We start from the raw sequence: 22,415 nt of genomic DNA, 5'->3' as shown, positions 1-22,415 counted from the left end.
TGCCACCACTTCCACAAGATAGGGCATTGGAAGAGAAGCTGACCAGAATATCTGCAAGCCATCAAGGATGGGAAGATCAATCCATCTTTCGAAGGTATTTACACAATTAAATCTAATGATTCATCACATGCTATTTCTTGAGTTCTTGACAAAGGATGTGGTTTTCACATATGTTCTGATTTGCAGGGACTAAGAAGAAATAGGGATGTGGAGCAACAAAGGATAAATCTAATCATGGGAGACAGAAGATCGTTGCCTGTCACCAAGATTGGAGTTTATTCCTTAGTGCTTAGTAATGGATTAGGTTTAGATTTAAAGAATTGTTGCTATTCGCTAGATATGGCAAGAAACATCATTTAATATCATGGTTTATATAGACAAGGTTTTAGATATTCATTTGATAATGAAAAGGGTTATATTTATGCTTATCTTAATAATGTTTTATATTTTGAAGCATTGTCTTGTAATGGAATATATGAGATTGTGATGGCTGTAGATAACTTAGGAAATGATGTATTGTGTGTGGATTCTTCCAATAGTATGGATAAAGCATGCTTATGGCATTGTCGTCTTGGACATATCAACAAGAAACGTATAACCCAACTCCAAAAGGATTGAGTTATTGGAGTCATTCAACCTTAGGGAAAATGACGTGTGTGAGTCTTGTTTACTTGGAAAGATAACCAAGTCACCCTTTACTGGCACTTGTGAAATGAGTGAGGGTTTATTGGATCTCATACACACCGATGTGTGTGGGCCCTTTAGATCCACCACAAGGGATGCGAATCGCTTCTTTGTGACTTTCACCGCTGATTATAGCAGGTATGGGTATATCTACTTAATCAAGCACAAGTCGGAAACCTTTGAAAAGTTCAAAGAATTTAAAGAAGTGGAGAATCAATTGGGCAAGAAAATCAAGATGCTTCGATCCGATCGAGGTGGAGAGTACCTAAGTCTTGAATTCTATGACTACCTCAAGGAATGCAGAATAGTTTCGCAATTAATGCCACCTAGGACACCGCAGTTGAATGGTGTAGCTGAGAGGTGTAATCGAACCTTGTTGGACATGGTTCCTTCCATGATGAGTCGTGCTTCACTACCTATCTCATTCTGGGGGTATGCCTTAGAGACTGTCGCCCATATCCTTAACTTAGTCTCTGCGAAGAAGGTTGCCAAAACAACTCACCAGATGTGGACAAGCAAGGCTCCCTCGTTAGCACATATCAAGGTTTGGGGTTGCGAGGCTTTCGTAAGACAAGAGACTCACGACAAGCTCGAGCCTCGTAGTGAGCGGTGTATTTTCATCGGCTACCCGTAGAAGTCCTTTGGATATCTCTTCTATAGATCGAGTGATAACGTTTTCTTCGTTGCGAGGAGAGGGGTTTTCCAAAAGAGAGAGAGAGAGAGAGAGAGAGAGAGAACTTATAAGCCAAGGGGACAGTGGAAGGCCAATCGATCTTGAAGAGATTCAAGAGTCGAGTGATGAAGGAACCTCTAACATTGGCGTTCAAACCGAGGAGGAAACTCCGGATGAACCGATCGATGAATCATTACCTCTTAGATGTTCCAATAGAGTTCGTGTTCCACCCGTATTGTATGGTTTTCATATAACTACCGAGGGTGATACGTATATTACTGATAGTACACTAATAAATTTGCATGAACCTAACAGCTACAAGTAAACCATGGCAGGCCCGGAGTTTGCAAAGTGGAAAGAGGCGATGGACAGCGAGATTCAATCGATGTATAATAACCAAGCTTGGAGCTTGGTTGATCATGTACCAGGTCGTAAGACGGTTGGGTGCAAATGGATATTCAAGAAGAAGGCCGACATGGATGGGAATGTGAACACTCATAAGGCGTGATTGGTTGCGAAGGGCTTTACTCAAACTCCCGGAGTTGACTACGATGAGACCTTCTCCCCAGTCGTGAAGATAAAGTTTATTAGGGTGATACTGGCCATTGCAGCATTTCATGATTATGAAATATGGCAAATGGATGTCAAAACTGCTTTCCTTAATGGGAAGTTGGCTGAGGATGTTTACATGGCTCAACCAGAGGGTTTTGTCAATACGAAGCATCCTAATAGAGTGTGTAAGCTTGCGAAGTCCATTTATGGACTTAGCCAAGCGTCTCGTAGATGGAATCTTTGTTTCAACGAGAAAGTCAAAGAGTTTGGGTTTCTGCGAAGCGAAGATGAATCATGTGTATATGTCAAAGCCAGTGGGAGTATAGTAAGCTTCCTCGTATTGTATGTCGATGACATAGTACTCATAGGAAACGACATCCTGACGCTGCAGGAAGTAAAGTCCTAGCTTGGGAAGTGCTTCGCTATGAAGGACCTCGGAGAAGCTGCATATATTTTGGGAATAAGGATAGTGAGAAACAGGAGTAAAAGACTAATAGGACTTAGTCAGAATACTTACTTGGACAAGGTACTAAAACATTTTAGTATGGAGAATTCCAAGAAATGGGAGTTACCAATCCAAAGTAATTCCAAGTTGAGTAAGACTCAAAGTCCGAGTACCGAAGCCGAGATAGAAGAGATGAGCCGAGTACCTTACGCTTCCGCAGTTGGCTCGATCATGAATGCTATGACTTGTACTCGCCCTGATGTGGCCTTCGCTTTGAGCATGGCCAACAGAGATCAAGGGAACCCTGGCAAATCACATTGGACCGCAGTCAAGAATATTCTTAAGTACCTTTGGAGGACCAAGGAATGGTTTCTAGTCCTCGGTGGGAGTGATGAATTAAAAGTGCGAGGGTATAGTGACGCCAGTTTTCAAACCGATAGGGACAACTACCATTCGCAGTTAGGCTGGGTCTTTACCCTTAATGGAGGAGTAGTGACTTGGAAAAGTTCTAAGCAAGAGACCGTGGTTGATTCAACGTGCGAATCAGAGTACATTGCGGTGAGCGAAGCATCAAAAGAGGCAATATGGCTGAAGAATTTCAGTGGAGACCTTGGAGTTGTGCCATCCATACAGGAGCCCATGGAAATTTTCTGTGATAACGAAGGAGCGATTACCTTAACCAAGGAACCGAGGGATCATGGTAGATCTCGACATATTGACAGAAAATATCACTTGATTCGACATCGAGTAAAAGAAAGACTCCTCGTAGTAAAGAGGGTATCGTCATAGGATAACCCAACAGATCCACTTACGAAGGGACTGAGTAGGGTTAAGCACTTGCAGCTCGCTAGGAGCATTGGGCTGAAGGATGATATTAGTTTAGATTAGATAGTTTGGAAACATGTAATAGATAAATTAAGTTGACATTCGATGCTTAAATAAATGAGTATTATTTATTAGTAAGGTTACTGTCTTATGTTAATTATTTACCTATTGTTTCATTTTGCATGTTCTGACTTCCATAATAATAGATTATTCGAACCGTCCATAGTCGTTCATATGTTGGAAGTAGGTATGGATGAAGACTGTCATGAATTGGTGTGTAGATTGTCTAAAGAGTATTAGACATAGCAAATGGTTGCTACAACGTTCATGAGTGCTTATGAACAAGTTTTGAGCGTTGGAATAAACCCACGCTTGCTGGAATCACTTCATGGAATTTATCACAAGTGATCGCAAGACGATAATATCATATGGTCTTAAAACCTAGATATATTGTTTATTGTTTGCTGATTGGTTGTGCATTGATAATGCGAAAACGCATCAGTAACTTGATGTTATAAAATGCATTGTTGTGTATGATATAATTAGGAAATGTTAAATGCATATAAGTCGAAGTTTATCTGTTCCTTTTATCCTAAGAGGGTAAAAGCGATATCAGGGCCCCTCGATGATTTGGTTTGACTTATGTGTGGGGCTCGGTCAGGACTGAATTGATGTGTTCAATTAAGTTATATATCAAACGAATATGAGATGGAGAAAAAAACTATTGGACAATAAATATGACTATGTTCCATGTGATTGTCCGCACGATATCTAGAACAGAGGATCATACGATCCCTTATCTAAAGGACAGGTTGCTGATAAGAGCAGAGTTCAACAACGTCTTTGAGAGCTACGATTGCTGATCGAATTGTACTTGCTTTATAGTTACTAGACTTATCCAAGTGGGAGACTGTTGGATTAGTGTCTAAGCCCGTAACCATATTTGGTAAGTACTTGACCCGGTTGTGCATGGTCCTTTTGGGTTGCCTTCATCAAAGCAACTTGACTCGAGAAATGATAGAGAAAGTGGTTATTATGGTTTATTAATATATTATAAGAATAATATATTAAAAGAGAAATCATATTTATTTAGTTAACATTGGTCAAGAATTAATTAAGAATTAATTTTGTGATTAAAAGAAGTTAACTAAACTAGGGTGGCTGAACTGTAATTATATGATAGTTGCAAAGTAGGGCAAAGGATGCCCTATAGGATAGGGTGCACAAATTCAAGGGGATAAGGCCCTAGAATTCATCCATGATAACGCTTCTGGACTTATCTTTTGGGCTTCTTGGTGGGCAAGCAACCAGATAAGGATAAGGACTAAAACCCTAATCCATACACCTATATAAGGACCCCTTGGCTTAGGAAAATCGACCACTTGATCCTAGAAGTTCCTAGAGCCGATTTTTTACCTCTCCCTATCTCTTTCTTGCCTCTCCATTTGCTCTTGATGTTTGTGATCCATTAGAGGCACTACACTTGTGGTACTTGCTTTCAAAGACAAGAAGATTCAAGATTTAAGTTGTTATGCCAACATAGGAACTAGAGGTATGTAATCCATTCTCCTTCTTAAATTTAGAAATTACTAGGAGCATGCTAGGGTTCCTCATGTGTTCATAATGTTGTGTATCTAATAGTGAAAACATAGATCCGTATCTAGGGTTGCATGCACACTTGTAATATGTATATATATATATATATATATATATATATATATATATATATATATATATATATATATATATTCTAAACACTTTGTTTAAACAAACAAGATCACCAATTTAATGCAATATAAATCATATAAAAATATTATTTACTACTCTACTACTTACGGTACGGGGAATTTGGTTTGAAGGGCTGCATGGGTTGTTGGATTCCAGAAGTGCTATAATGCCAAAATGATCTTGCCATCGGTGTTTTATGTCTAGCCCTCGTCTGTACATGGTAGTACGTGTACTAAGTAATATTATCATACAAACTACACATGAAATATCATTGTTTTGTGTAAACGCTTTACCAGTTCAAGAAATAATTGTTTAAACGCTTACATGATAAGTAAACAAAACCTGTTTAAACATCAATATTTACATATGTTATATTGCTAAGATAATACAACTAATAAAAATAACATATATATATATATATATATATATATATATATATATATATATATATATATATTTCAACTACAAATGTGTTATGCATGTATGGACGGTTATCAACTTCGTAGTTTCAATATACCTCTTAGATACACAAAAATATATAAGTTTATATATTTATTCGAGTTATAGAACTCGTATCTTAGGCCCGTTTATGTACTTGTACTCTAATTTTTATCAACTGTTTAAACAAGTATCGTACGTTCTTACACTTACGCTTATCAAATATACTTGTCATCTATCCGTTTATCCGAATTTGTGGTCGTTAATTAATATAATCCCTGCAGATGATTCTATCCGTCTACCCGTTACTATAAACTTGACTAGATTTTTATTACCTAGAAACCATAGTTTATATGTCTCTCCGTACAAATTCGTTACTATAAACTGGACTAGACTTATATTAACTAGCAACCATGGTTTATATTTCTATCTTTATAACACATTTTTCCAAACACAGTTTTCTTACAAGGGCAATACTTTTTAGACTTTTTAAAAGTATTATACTGCGGTTAAGCAAAAATCATGTGACACTCAGTAACATTTGTGTTGACCCTCAAACTTACATGTATTCTCAAGAGATCATTAGATAAGCTTTCAGACGGAAGATTTGTCGTGGATTACAGACGACTTAGCTCTCTAGTTTTGGTTATCTACCTACTTGTTTAAGGCAACTACAATCTATTATCACTTGTAAGCATCTTGTATTCAAACCTTATGATGAAATATATATGTAGTTTTGTTTATCGTTGTACTTGTCTAATATATTCAATTAATCTGTTATCCATGAACTTAGTCGCACGTCCGGCGTATTCCGCCTTGGTCGGGGGTGTGACACATGTAAGGGGTTTGGACCCAATTTGGAAAATTGGGCCTTGGTTGATTATTGGGCTTTTGGGCCTTTTTAATTATGAGTTGGGCCTAATTCTTGGACCAATCTAGGTTAGAGGTAAATGATTTCTTTACCCAACGTATGGATTGTAGGATATGGTTTGGGACCCAATTGTTAATTGGGTGTTATTTTGGTATTATTTAGCTCGGGGATTCGTTGCACCATCAGCTAGGGATTTTCAGTGAGATTCAACAGTCGAGGTCAATTTCCTCACTGGGTTTAGTGGGTTTAAGGCCCCAACGGCAACTCTTATTGTTATTTTAGGATGCCATGAGTCTGCGTGACCCTTACATGTGCTATTGTGCTGCTATGTATATCGGGTTGGGCTCGATGTCAGGATATTGTTTATGAGCATTGTATGTGTTAGCATTATTATGTGATGTGTATTGTATGTTTAAAGTGGGCAGCGCCTGATGTCAGGCAGGGCCTAAGATTAATAGATTTGTATACCGAGCGAGACTCGATGTCGGGCGGGGCCCGATGTAGGGCGGGGGCCCAGTATGCGATTTATTATGTATGGTATGGGGTAGTTTGGGGAACTCACTGAGCTTTGTGCTTACGATTTTTCAGTTTATGTTTCATGTACTTCTGGGGGAAGAGCTCAGGTTGACTAAATCGCACACACCACATAGATTTCGCTTTTGAGATGTACTCTGCTTAATATGATGTTTGATACACTTATTTTCATTTGGTTCACTTATGATGTCTAGTCTTGATCTCTTAGGGGACACAATTATATGTATAACCAATGTTATTTCAATAGATAATTAATCTAAAAAATTACATTTTCAACGGTAAATTCTAACGGTTTAATTCCTGCGGCTATCCATTCGTTGCTAATTTATGATCTTTTTACTATTGGTATTTCGTTGATGTACGGTCGGCATTTCCGAAGGAGAAATTTCTATAGGAGAAAACATGTTTTCCCGGTTGTGCATTGTTGTCACAAAGAATCCAGTTGTTCATAAAGGATGAAACATATTCACGTACCCTGTCATTTTTTTTGAGGTAAATGTTTATGGAAAATCAACCCCTGGCTTGGAACTTTTCAAATACAAAGCCACTTAGTGGACACGTATGAAGGAAAGTTTACCTTACGGCCGAAATCGTCGCCCTATATATAAGTCAACTTGCATGATATTATGTAGAGAAAAATTTACATCAGGTTGCTTTTGATGTCGTGTAACTTCATTAAAATCAGGTCTTGAAAAAGAAGGTCCTTAAAGTCTAGCGATCTATGTAGAAATAGTGTAAGCAGTAAATGAATTGAAGGTTATAAATCACTTAAAAAAATTATACTGCTACATAGAGTGGAGTTAGGACATTAGTTAAAAGAAATCAATTTATTCTCCATTATTATTATTCTTTACACAGAAAGGAAACACAAGACAAAAAAAATATGAATCACAATAAAAAAATGCTATAAAATAAATGAGGATAAACAACAACAGCAGAGTAGACTTGATATATAGAGTTTCACAAAATGGCAACACACCTTATTATTCTCGATTATTATTATTGTTATCATTGTGCGAGACCTCGGCGTTTAAAGACCGGGATACTTTGTGGGAACTTAAAAAAATTCTCTGGATCAACATTAGCCTTGATTCGAATCAACCTCCTGAAATTGTCCCTCTTCCAGTACCTCTCACCCCAAACACTTGCTTCCATATAATTCGCAGCCCCAACACCGATATCCAGATCATTGTTATTGACATACGACTCCCTCGGGTTCTGTGACACATAAGGAGTCAACAACTCTTCCAAGCTTTGCAACCAGGCTAATCTTCTGAGCGATACAGGGGTTGTATCGTTAGCTTGACCTACAAAATTTACACTAGTAGCCAACAAGTACAAGGTTCCAGCTCTATGAGGATATGGTGTTGCTGTCTCTGCGTAATCATCCATTCTTCCACCAGAAGGAATGATAAGCAAACCACCTGACAAATCGTTTTCAAAAAACTTACTCCAGATTTTTTCCAGTCCAGATATGGGGATCGGTGTCCTGACAAAGTTTGATTTAGTTTTGCTGTTTGACTTGGGTATGGCAGATCGGTTTGTAAGAATCTCAAGCGGGGTGGTGCTTGGCCTTCCAAAAAACACAAGTGTCGATTGGACGCTTGTCATTTCTTGACAAATCTCTCGTGTAACACCGAGCTCTGGAAAAACTTTGTCCATTACTGGAATCAATTCGTTGGTTGTGCCCTGATAAATTCCTTGGAAGATGATTCGCATGGTTTTTTGTGTGGTGTTTCCAATAAACTCCGAAGCTGCCTGGGATCTTATGTACAAATTTCTATCTTCAAAAGTTGCAAGAGACTGATATTTAAAGAAAATTTCTGTTGCACCTTGTTCGAGAGTTCTATTCACTATGAAGACAGTTACTTTTTCTGGAACAGGAACCAACTGCAACTTCCATGCAACAACGACTCCAAAACTGGAAGCGACACCTCCTCGAATAGCCCAAAACAAATCTTCACCCATCGACTCCCTATCGAGAATCTTTCCATTGACATCTATGATACGAGCATCCAAAACATTATCACCGGCTGTAGCATATTTCCTTAACAGGTTTCCGGTGCCACCACCACCTATCAACCCACTGATCCCCACCGTAGGCCATGTACCTCCGGGGAAATACAAGGTGTTGTTGGACTTCTGTGCAATACTGTAGTAAAGTTCACCAAGCACAGCGCCTGTCCCCACCCATGCAGTACTGTTAGCTACGTCTATGTCTATAGATCTCATGTTGTTGAGATCGATCATAACAAATGGAACATCGGCAGTGTATGAAAGGCCCTCGAAGTCATGCCCCCCACTTCTGATCCTGATCTCGTACCCATGTTTCTTGGCACAGAGAAGAGATGTTTGGACGAGTGATTCATCCGTAGGTGTCACGATGATTGATGGTCTAGGAGTGGAGGGTTTAAGGAACCTGGTGTTTTGGACTGCGAATTGCCAAATGGGTTGGAAAGAAGCATTGCCAGGGGTGTAAATGAGCTCAGAAATGGAGCTCGCATTGGCAGAGTTGGATTCAACGCAGCTTATGAAATCTTGAGAATATGCCGATGAAAAGTAAAGAGCTAGAGTTAGAACCAAGAGGAAGACAAAAGATTTCTTCATGTTTAACTTGGTGAGTTTGATCTATGCAATGACTACCAAAAGCGTTTTAATTTATAGAACAGAGATGAGGATAATTAAAGCCGCCATAGACTTGACTACCAGTATGAATCGAAAAATAAAACATGAACTTATTAAGTTAAATGCATATTTTATTTATATCCGTTTTCATACTTTATTTATCTGTTTTCATCGTAATAAATTGTATTTTTAAAAGTATGATGTTGAAATATTCAAAATATGTCCAATATTTTAAACATGGTATTATTATTATAAATTTTGTTTACCAAGACTAAGATTATTATAGGGAAATATTACTATTATAAATTTTGTTTACGAAGACTATACGATTATATATATATAAATTAAAAACTTTATAGAAGCAAGACTTATTAAATATCATATGACACGCTACAACAAACTTTGACTTTCACTTACAATCTGTTGCGTCGGTAATCCGGATATGATGGATAGCAACGAAAAGTTTCCGTATAGTCTTTGTAAGGATGGAGTAGCGATATAATATAATTAATCTACCAATTAAATCAATGATGACCACCTAATCCCATAGAATATGTTTTCCAAACAATGAACAATTAATAATTAAAAGTTTAAACAACCAAATTATGAATGATGAACAGAATGACGTAGGCACTTTTGGTGTTTATAAAATTACAAGAAATTAATGCAGAAAATCCAGAAATATTATTGGGAAATTGAATAATCTAACCTTTATAAATGATTCTTTTTTATAATAATAGCATTAATAAAATAAACATGAATATTACCATATTTGATAAAGTTTTAATCAATAGCATTAGCATAGGAATAAGAGAAAATATCTCACATCGAATTCTATTCCTCTTGTATTTAAACTCTGTATACATGTACATCATGATACGATTCAATTCACTTTACTATATGGTATCAGAGCACTAGCTCATTCGATCCATCAATTTTCTCTCTTCTCTTCACTTAGCTGAAATGGCGACTTCATCTTCAACTCTACTCACCTTGGTAACCACCACCAACACCTCCACCCTAAACTTTCAAATATCGGCGACCACCATCAAACTTGATCACACAAATTACTCTCTCTGGCGCACTACAATTGTTTCAGTACTAGAGACCTTCGATTTGGAGACCTATGTTTTAAACCCTAACCCTCCATCTCCAATCATTGAGATTCATGTTGTTACAGCGGCCCCAGCCACCGACACCTCTCCTACTGTTGTCGTTGTTGTTGCCACCACAGTACCAAATGCAGAGTATGTTGTCTGGAAGAAACATGACCATTTTGTGTTATTATGGCTCAAATCCACGATGACTGATAATGCTTAAGCTCTTGTGGCCCGCTCCAAATCCTCACAGGAAGCGTGGCAAACCATCGAAAAGCTATTTCAAGCCCAGACTAGGGCAACTTAGGTGCAATTAAAAGTTCAATTGCAGACTCTAGCTAAGGGGTCTATGACCATGCTTGAGTACATTGTAAAGAAACGATCAATTTCTAATTCGTTATCCGAGAATCTTCATCTAGTTCTTGATGAGGATTTAATTGCATATATCCTAAATGTACTAGATTCATCATATGGAGCTTTCATAACAGCTTTCATGATGAAATCAGAGGCACTAACTGTTGATGATCTTGTAGGTCTTTTATTGCAGGAAGAAGCCAGAATTGAACAAGAACACCTTCGCCTTGCTTTAGTGACCCAAACAAATGCCACTGCTACTGCTCTCACAGTAAACTGCTCCAACCCTCGACATCAACACGGTTCTACTGGCAATACCTCCAACTCATCCTCTTCTCCTCGCAACTCAGATCCACATAAACAACAACCTATTTGTCAACTATGTAGCAAAACATGCCATAAGGCAATAAACTGTTGGCAAAGAGGCAATTAAAGTGATTTCCTATCAAGGAAACCTAATCAATGCAATAATCCACACCAAGCTCACTTAGCTCAGCAACACAGTCCATCAATTGTTGTTAATCCCTCCTGGTACTTCGACACTGGAGCAACAGATCATGTCTCTCCTGATATAAACAAACTCACTATTACAGATCCTTACACAGGAGATGACAAACTTCAAGTGGGCAATAGTAACCATTTGTCTATTCTCATGTTGGTTCATCTTCTTTGTCTGATCTCAAATTGCCTAATTTGCTTATTGTCCCTGAACATATTAAAAACCTACTTAGTGTTTCAAAATTAACAGATGACAATAATGTTTACTTGGAATTTTGGCCAAAATCTTGTTCCATTAAGACGTTTCTGGGACAAACTCTATTCCAAGGGGATAAACATGAAGGATTATACCGGCTCCCACATACTTGTCTTCATTTATCATCAAAAGCTTTTTATACTAGTCGTATTTCCTTGCATGGATGGCATAAGAGACTTGCTCATCCACATGAGCCCATTCTTCATTGTTTGGTTTCAACATTTTATCTTCCAGTTTCATCAAATAAGTTTCCTAATGTTTGTGATTCCTGTCAGTTAGGAAAGAGTCATAGGTTGCATCTTACAACCTTTTATGTTATTTCTTCAAAACCATTTAAATTAATTTATTCTAATGTTCGGGGCCCGTCACCGGTTTTTTCGTTGAATAGAAATCGATATTTTGTGTTATTTATGGATTATTATTCTAAGTTTGTGTGGGTGTATTTTCTGTCCCAAAAATCTCAAGTCTATTCAACGTTTCTTGAGTTTAGAAAAAATGGTCAAAACTCAATTCTCATGTGATATAAAAAGCGTCCAAACTGATTGGGGAGGGGAATACCAAAATATATCCAAGTTTTTAAATGACCATGGTATCTTTCATCGAGTGTCATGTCCATACACTCAAGAACAAAATGGTGAAATTGAAAGGAGAAATAGAATTACTATAGAAAAAGGCCTCACATTTCTTGCTCAATCTTCCTTGTCTAAACATTTTTGGGAACATACGCTTAAAACCGCAACTTATCTAAATAATAGAACAATTACTGCCATTCTATCTTATGAGTGTCCCTATCAGCGACTATACCATAGAATTCCAGATTATGGATTCTTAAAAACCTTTGGTTGTTTATGCTACCCATACTTGAGACCTTACAACCCACAAAAAATTGACTTTCGGTTAAAACCCTACACCTTTCTTGGCTATAGTGCATCTTACAAAGGGTACATTTGCTATCATCAGCCAACGTCCAAAATATATATTTCTAGACATGTCATTTTTGATGAAGACACATTTCCTTTTGTACCTCCAGCTCATATCGACACTCAACCTAGTCCACCAAATTTAAAAAATTCTCCTATAGTTAGCACAAGTATAAATTGTTGGGTTATGAACAAGATATCAATCCTATGGTACACATGCAAACCCTAAAGCTTTGGATCTAGGTTTTTCTATTTGTACATGCAATATTCATCCAAAAGTCTCAAACCCTTATACTAGCATACAAAAAATCGAAATTAACATCTAATAAACAACTTAGAAAGTTACCTTTGATTTTAGCTTGAAGATCCTTGAGCTTTTGAGAACCTAGCACCTCAAATACGATGCCTCTAATGAATCACAAACACCAAAACAATTGTAGAAACTTATAGAGAGAGGGAAGAGGTAATTTTTGGCTCTTGGAATCCTTCTAGCGTTGTTGTTAGTCAAAAAAGTGAAGCCAAGGGGTTCCTTATATAGGTGAGCTGCTAGGGTTTCAATCAAAACCCTAATTAGATTGCTTAGGCCTTAAGCAGTCCACATGATCCTTCTAGAAGGCCTCCAATGGATGATTTCTATGTGGGCTTCTCCATAGAATTCGTCCATCCCTTCTTTAGGGTTCCTCAGCCCATATTGCATTTATCACATAATTACAATATCAGTCCCTTTAATTCAATTAACCTCTTTTGACCACAAAATTAATTCTAAATTAATTCTTGACCAATCTTAATTAAATAATATGATTTCTCTTTTAATATATTATTCATATAATATATTAATAAACCATAATAACCTCTTTCTCCATTATTCTTCCAATCAAGTTGCTTTGGTGAAGGAAACCCAAAAGGACCATGCTACAACCAGGTCAAGTACATACCAAATATAATTATGGCTTAGACACCTAATCCAACAGTCTCCCACTTGGATAAGTCTAATAACTATAAATGCAAGTACGACTTCAAAATCCGATTGGCAATCGTAGCTCTCAAAAGCCGCTGTCGAACTCTGACATTTCCTTTAGATAAGGGATCGTATAGTTCTCCGTTCTCAAGATATTGTGTGGACAATTACATGGAACATAGTCATACTTATTGTCCAACAGTTTGTTTCTCGAGGTGCCAAATATATCTCTTTTAACCTCGTAGAATAAAAGGAACAGATAAACTTCGACTTATATAGTTGTACTATTTACTCATCAAATCGTACACAACAATGTGTTTTATAACATCAAGTTACTGATGCGTTTACGTATTATCAATGCACAACCTACTCGTAAACAACAACTCATATATCTAGGTTTAAAGACTATATGATATTATCGTCTCACAATCACTCGTGATAAATTCCATGAAGTGGTTCATGTGAGCCCGTTTAATCCAATACTCAAATCATATTTCATAAGCACTCATGAACATTGCAACAAGCTTTTGCTATGTCTAAACGCTTAGACAATCTACAAGCCAATTTATGACAGTCTTCTTTCATACTTACTTCCAACATACGATCGACTGTGGATAGTTTAAATAATCTTATTATTTAGGAAGTCAAAACATGCAAAGTGAAACAATAGTAAATATGTAACACAAGACAGTAACATTACTCATAAATAATACTCCTTTATTTAATCATCAAATGTTGATTACAATTTATTTATTACAAGTTTCTAAAAGCTATCTAATCACTTAAACTAATATCGTGCTTCAACCCAATGATCCCAGCGTGCTGCAAGTGCTTAACCCTACTCAGTCCCTTCATAAGGGGATCTGTTGGGTTCTCCTATGATGATACCCTCTTAACTACTAGGAGTCCCTCTTCTACCTGATGTTTAATGAAAAGATATTTTCTATTGATATGCCTAGATCTACCATGATCCCTCGGTTCCTTGGTTAAGGCAATCGCACCTTCGTTATCACAGAAAATCTCCATAGGCTCCTTAATGGCCGGTATAACTCCAAGGTCTCCAATGAAGCTCTTTAGCCATATTGCCTCCTTTGACGCTTCGCTCGCTACTATGTACTCTGATTCTCATGTTGAATCAGCTACGGTCTCCTGCATGGAACTTTTTCAAGTTACTGCTCCTCTAATCAGGGTAAAGACCCAACCCGACTGCGAGCGAAAATTATCTCGGTCAGTCTGAAAACTAGCGTCACTATACCCTCGCACTCTCAAGTCATGACTCCCACCGAGGATAAGGAACCATTCCTTAGTCCTTCGTAGGTACTTGAGAATATTCTTCACTGCGGTCCAATGTGCTCTACCAAGGTTCCCTTGATATATGTTGACCATGCTCAAAGTGAAGGCTACATCAGGGCGAGTACATGTCATAGCATATATGATTGAGCCAACTGCGGAAGCATAAGGTACTCTGCTCATCTCTTCTGTCTCAGCATTGGTACTCGGGCTTTGAGTCTTACTCAACTTGGTATTGCTTTGGATTGGTAACTCCACTTTCTTGGAATTCTCCATGCTAAAACGTTTTAACACTTTATTCAAGTAAGTACTTTGACTAAGTCCTATTAGTCTTTTACTCCTATTTCTCAATATCCTTATCCCAAGAATATAAGCAGCTTCTATGAGGTCCTTCATAGCGAAGCACTTCCCAAGCCAGAACTTAACCTCCTGCAAGGTTGGGACATCATTTCCTATGAGCAGTATGTCGTCCACATAAAAAATAAGAAAGCTAGTTATACTCCCACCGGCTTTAACATATACACATGACTCATCCTCGCTTCTCGAAAAACCAAACTCTTTGACTTTCTCATCGAAACAAAGATTCCATCTGCGAGATGCTTGTTTTAATCCATAAATGGATTTCTCAAGCTTACACACTCTATTAGGGTGCTTTGCATTGACAAAACCCTCTGGATGACTCATGTAAACATCTTCAGCCAACTTCCCATTAAGGAAAGAGGTTTTGACATCCATCTGCCATATTTCGTAATCATGAAACGCAACTATGGCTAGCATAACTCTTATAGATTTAATCTTCGCTACTGGTGATAAGGTCTCATCATAGTCAACTCCGGGAGTTTAAGTAAAGCCCTTCGCAACCAATCGTACCTTATATGTGTGTACTTTCCCATCCATGTCGGTATTCTTCTTGAAGATCCACTTAAACCCGACCAACTTACGACCTGGCACTTTGGCAACAAGTTCCAAACTTGATTGTCATACATGGACTAGATATCGCTGTCCATAGCCTCTTTCCATTTTATAGACTCTAGGCCTGCCATGGCTTCCTTGTAGTTGTTAGGTTCATCCAAATTTATTAGTGTATTATCAATAATAAATGTATCACCTTCAATTGTTATATGGAAACCATACAACAAAGGTGGAACACTAACTCTACTGGAACGTCTAAGAGGTAAGGACTCGCCAATCGGTTCAACAGGAGTTTCCTCTTCGAGTTGAGCCCCAGTGTTAAGGGTTCCTTCATCACTTGACTCTTGAAGCTCTTCAAGATCAATTTTCCTCCCATTGTCCTCTTGGCATATGAGTTCTCGCTCTCGGAAAATCCCTCTCCTTGCAACGAAGACAACATTGTCACTTGGTCTATAGAAGAGATATCCAAAGGACTTCTGTGAATAGCCAATGAAAATACACCGCTCACTATGAGGTTCGAGCTTGTCATGAGTCTCTCGTCTTACGAAAGCCTCTCAACCCCAAACCTTGATATCTACTAACGAGGGAACCTTCCATGTCCACATCTCGTGAGGTGTTTTGGCAACCTTCTTAGTTGGGACTAGATTAAGGATATGGGCGGTAGTCTCTAAGGCATACACCCAAAATGAGATAGGTAACAAAGCTTGACACATCATGGAACAAACCATATCCAACAAGGTTCGATTCCGCCGCTCAGCCACACCATTCAATTGCGGTGTCCTAGGTGGAGTCAATTGCAAAACAATTTCGTATTCCTTGAGGTAGTCGTGGAATTCAATACTAAGGTACTCACCTCCTCGATCGGATCGGAGCATCTTAATTTTCCTTCCCAGCTGATTCTCCACATCTTGCTTAAACTCTTTGAACTTTTCAAAGGTTTCTGACTTGTGCTTGATTAAGTAGATATACCCATATTTGCTATAATCATCAGTGGAAGTCACATAAATGCGGTTTGCATCCTTGTGGTGGATCTAAAGGGCCCACACACATTGGTATGTATAAGATCCAATAAACCCTCACCCCTTTCACAAGTTCTAGTGAAGGGTGACTTGATCATCTTTCCAAGAGAACAATACCCGCACGTGTCATCGTCCCTAAGGTCGAATGACTCCAACACTCCATCCTTTTGGATTTGGGCTATGCGCTTCTTGTTGACATGTCCAAGACGACAATGTCACAAGCATGATTTATCCAAACCATTGGAAGAATCGATATGCAGCACATCATTTCCTAAGTTGTCTACAGCCATCACAGCTTCATATATACCATTACAAGGCAATGCTTCAAAATAGAAAGTACCATTAAAGAAAGCATTAATAGAACCAGTTTCATTATTAAATGAAAATCTAAAACCTTGTTTATACAAACCATGAAAAGAAATAATGTTTCGTGTCAATTCTGACGAGTAGCAACAATTATTCAAATCTAGACCTAACACACTACTAAGCACCAAAGAGTAAACTCCAATCTTTGTGACAGGCGACGCTTTCCTATTCCCCATGATCAAGTTTATCTTTCCATGCTCCACATCTCTACTTCTTCTTAGACCCTGCAAATCAGAACAAATGTGAAAACCACATCCTGTATCAAGGACCCAAGACATAGCATGTGATGAGTTATTAGATAGAATAGTATAAATACCAGCGAAGGTGGGCTTTATCTTCCCATCCTTGATGTCCTACATGTACTTCGGGCAGCTTTGTTTCCAATGCCCTTTCTCATGGAAGTAGAAGCACTCTACATCCTTAGGGTTGGAAGAGGGAGCAGCAGGACCATCTTTGGTTCCACTTGAAGAGGCACCATTGTGAGACTTTCCCTTGTCGCTCTTAGAAGGAGCCTTCCTCTTCTTTCCTTTTCCTTGCCCAATAGCCAAGACAATGGGCAGTAGTAGTAGGAGTAGATGCAATAGATTTGCATTTCAGACTACTCTTAGAAGTCCTCAGCAGGCCTTAAAGCTTTCTTAGAATGACCTCCTCCTTGTTCATGTGGTAGGTCATACGAAACCGGTCGTAGCAAGGAGGCAAGGAGTGTAGAATAATATATATGGCCACCTCCTCATCGAAGTTGACATTCAACTTCAGCAAGCGGTCCACATATCTCTGCATTTTCTGCAAGTTGGCCGTGATGGACTCTCTATCCTTCATTTTGGTAGTGATCATCGCAGTGATGTTCTCATACCGTTCCTGGCTAGTACTTTGATGGTACCTTTCCATCAAATCTTGGTGCATCTCCTATGGATAATAGTCCTCATAGGACTTTTGGAGTTTCACAGTCATTGTTGCGAGCATGATGCAATGAACCTTCGTAGAATCTCGCTCATCGGTTTCGTAAGCAACAATTTCTTCGGGAGTGGCAATATTCACATTAACTTCCTTCAGCTCCTTGTTGAGAACATACTCTTTGTCCTCGTAACGCGTAACCATGCTAATGTTGCGGATCCAATTGTTAAAATCAAACCCATCGAATATCACCTTCCTACACAAGTTGATGAGTGAGAATGAGTCGAAAGGGGTCGATCCAGAATCGTTGTTTTTGTTCGAAGTAGACATCTGAAATAGAAAAGGAACAAAGTTTAGATTAGATAAAAATCCCCAATTAAACACCCAAATGAGAAATTAGGGGGAGGACCCAACACAATTATTTACAATTCAGAAGAGGGATGTCGTAATCTAATTGCAAATAATTTTAAGGTAGGTAAATGACGATTTACCAATTTCCACCATAAAAACAAAAAGGACAATTAAGTTTTAAATGAGTTGAAATTCCTAGATTCTTTTGAGATTCATTGAACTTTTCAATGGCATGTTTAAATCTCGATATGCCTTTCAAGTTTGTGACTGGGATACCGAGGATCACAAACAAGGTGTGAATAACCATGCGAATGTACTTGATACTCTCGATGTCATTTACCACCTAATCAATGTGCCAGTTAGCCACACATGCTCCGTTGATCTATGATAAACATCAAGCTAACCTTTGCCACCTTTTCTAGTCCCAAATTAGTGTGCCGATTATCCACGCACGCTCCACTAACGACTTGGCAGGGTGCAAAGTGTAATTTCATGGAATTTCATCATTTCACATTTTTCCTAAAGTAACTAACATTGGGGATTTAATAAAAACATTTAGTTACTTTACATTTCATTATACATAATAATGAGGAATTAGTTGCCCTATCCTACCCGTTCGGCTAATGACCTCCACCAATCAAGGAAGCGGTTGGTGAGAGTGGACACCCATTAAACCACCATTTTATAGGTAGTAACCTTATACCCCCCTTATAGACCGGCTTCGTGAATGAGGTCTACTAACAGTAAGACTAGCTTATCTTATACATACATATACATATATATATATATATATATATATATATATATATATATATATATATATATAATAATTAATCTTAGAATATTATAATAATAAATCTTATAATAATATAATAGTATTAGAGTGTGAATACCAATGTTGGGTTATGAGCAAGACATCAATCCTATGGTGCACATGCAAACCCTAAAGCTTTGCATCTAGGTTTTTCTATTTGTACATGCAATATTCATCCAAAAGTCTCAAACCCTAATACTAGCATACAAAAAATCAAAATTAACATCTAATAAACAAGTTAGAAAGTTACCTTTGATTTTAGCTTGAAGATCCTTGAGCTTTTGAGAACCTAGCACCTCAAATATGATGCCTCTAATGAATCACAAACACCAAAACAATTAGAGAAACGTAGAGAGAGAAGGAAGAGGTCATTTGCGGCTCTTGGAATCCTTCTAGATTTGTTGTTGGCCGAAAAAGTAAAGCCAAGAGGTTCCTTATATAGTTGAGCTGCTAGGGTTTCAGTCAAAACCCTAATTAGATTCCTTAGAACTTAAGTAGTCCACAGGATCCTTCCAGAAAGCCACCTATGGACGATTTCTATGTGGACTTCCCCATAGAATTTGTCCATCCTTCTTTAGGGTTCCTCAACCCATATTGCAATTATCACATAATTACAATATCAGTCCCTTTAATTCAATTAACCTCTTTTGACCACGAAATTAAGACCAATGTTAATTAAATAATATGATTTACCTTTTAATGTACTATTCATATAATATATTAATAAACCATAATAACCTCTTTTTCAATTATTCTTTCAGTCAAGTTGCTTTGGTGAAGGAAACCCAAAAGGACCATGCTACAACCGGTTCAAGTACATACCAAATATAGTTATGGCTTAGACACCTAATCCAACATAAATGAGCCCGAAATTCAACCTTCTATTAGCCCAACACTAGTTTCTTTTCCTCCATCTCTCATTACTTTGTCAAGCCCACTAAAGGACCTCAATTGCCCAACCATTAGCCCAATTTGATTCACCTCTAAAACTAACACCCATCTCTTATGCTCCACCGTCTCCAAACTTTTTTGTGTCCTCAAGGGCTCGCAACAACACCTCCATATTTCGTCCTTCTGAAAATTCACAACATCCAATGGTTGCAAGGGTTCGCACCAATTCTCTAAAACTAAAAACCTTCAATATCGTTCTTTCATCCACTTCAACCCTTGAACCTAGTAATTTTTCACAAGCCATTAAGCACAAATTTTGGCATGATGCGATGAAAACAAAATATGATGCCCTCAAGATAAATAACACTTGGTCGTTAGTTCCTTGTCCTACTAAATCTCACATTGTTGGTTGTAAGTGGATTTACAGGGTCAAAAAGCAATTAGATGGCACGATTGAATGATACAAGGCACGATTAGTGGCTCAATGATACAGTCAAGAGGATGGTGCTGATTACTTTGACACATTTAGCCCTATTATCAAACCAACCACAATACAATTGGTTCTCTCGATTGCTCTTTCACAGGGATGGTTGATTAGTCAATTAGTTATCAATAATGCTTTTCTCAATGGTGACCTATCAGAGAAGGTACTCATGATGCAACCAAAAGGGTTTGAAGATAAAAATCGACATGGTTATGTATGCGAACTACACAAGGCATTATATGGCCTCAAACAGGCCCCAAGAGCTTTGTTCACAAAGCTAGTATGACATCCCTTATTTCACAGCCAGAAAAGACTGATTTGTTTATGCTTTATTTGAAAATCAGAGTGTAATTTTAAAGAAATATGTTGCGGAATTTGTTCCTAAAAATATGAATAAGAATTTATCAAAGCATTTCCGAAGAAATTTATTTTCATTACATTACAAACCTCTGGATGTCATTGTCAATACAGATCAAAAGCATAAACAAAAACAACATAGGCCACAAAAAATACGCAGGCCTTACAATATTCTATTTATATCTACTGGCCTATAATCCATGATCTCTCATCAGATCATCACATCTATGCTCTTGTGTCACTACCTGTAATACAAGAAACTGAATGGGTCATGCTTGGGAGCCTGGTGAGCACATAGGGTTTTCAACCTACAATGAATAAGTTTATTATTTTCATCAAATCATTCAACCCGATTACCCGTTCCTGTTATCCTCACTTTACGTCCCTAAAGCATCTATGATAAGGGACGTAGCCTAAGGATTTTTCATCGGGGTGGATAACATTGCTTTGCGGATTCCTCAGCAATACAAGTGAAATAAGGAAACCATGAGGGGGATGGAGTACACCTGGTGAACACGTAGTTCAAATAAACACCTATAGGTTGCGAGCCTACTAGAGTTTCACTAGACTGTCTAGAATAATCTGTGGTCATCATCTATACTCCACTAGATGACTAGATCATCATAAACATTGAGGCCTCTCATCATTTTATTTCATCACACTTCATCTACCCATGTTTTTCCCAACATATTTGTAAATATAAAATACATATACAGTTTAAATCATAAAAAATGTTTAAATCGTTCATCCAACATCAATCTCAGGTAAACAGATCAGCATCTAAAAAGGCGTGACTAACAGATGTGACGTATGTGTCAGGCGGCGTCAAATCAGTGTCTGTTCAAATTCTCGTTGTTTCAAATTCTCACGCCCAATCTTATCCATTAAGGTGTTGTTTCAGTTACGCGCTTTTGCATTTGATCCATTTGTGAACTTTCGCAACGAATACTCATCATCAACTCTGCAAAACTAAGAGAAAATTTAAGTGCCACGAACTAGACTTTGGAAAATCACAAGGATCTTCATGTAAGAGTGTGTTAAAGATAAAGAAATAAATCAAAATATTTGTGGGATATTATTGATGTGTTTATAAGACACAAAGCAAGGGATCCCAGGCAACGGTCTCTTCCTTTGGAGTCAATTCGTATATATGTGTTGGATTTTGGGTTTCACTTAATTCGTGGTGATAATGAATTTAAGATCATGAACACAGAGTTGGTTATAACCGTAAACCTCAGTGGTAATTTCTAAGAGTCTCAAGGGATACATTTGTGAATACGAAACTTGATGGAGAAATGGTATGAGGTGGTTCTAAAGAAAGATTGTACCTCTGCTATGCGAAAGTGACGAAGTAGGTAACTCTTAACTCAATGTGAGAAGAGTCAGGTAGCTTATGACTTGTGCGAATTAAGAGCCTTATTGGGGAGAAACGATTGGTGTAATCGATTCATTAAGGCTTCAACATAGAAAGTTGTTGAGGCTTTGGTCTACATGCAGCAGCATTCTTCTAGGGACACTTAACTAGTGCATAGATAAGAAATTTTATACTTGCTCTGTCATTTGTAATTAAGATCACCAA

The 22,415-nt window shown here is 37.9% G+C and overlaps 1 pseudogene; it reads right to left on the bottom strand.

The window, feature by feature from the left end:
• Positions 1 to 7,562: 7,562 nt before the first annotated feature.
• On the bottom strand, positions 7,563 to 9,391 carry LOC145091756 (tetrahydroberberine oxidase pseudogene; annotated as a pseudogene).
• Positions 9,392 to 22,415: the final 13,024 nt, after the last annotated feature.

The sequence above is a fragment of the Lactuca serriola genome, chromosome 1 (assembly GCF_051521515.1).
Source record: "Lactuca serriola cultivar US96UC23 chromosome 1, Lser_US96UC23_V15, whole genome shotgun sequence".
Lineage (NCBI taxonomy): Eukaryota > Viridiplantae > Streptophyta > Magnoliopsida > Asterales > Asteraceae > Lactuca > Lactuca serriola.
The sequence above is the reverse complement of the archived record's forward strand: the minus strand, read 5'-3'. Positions and strand labels throughout refer to the sequence as shown.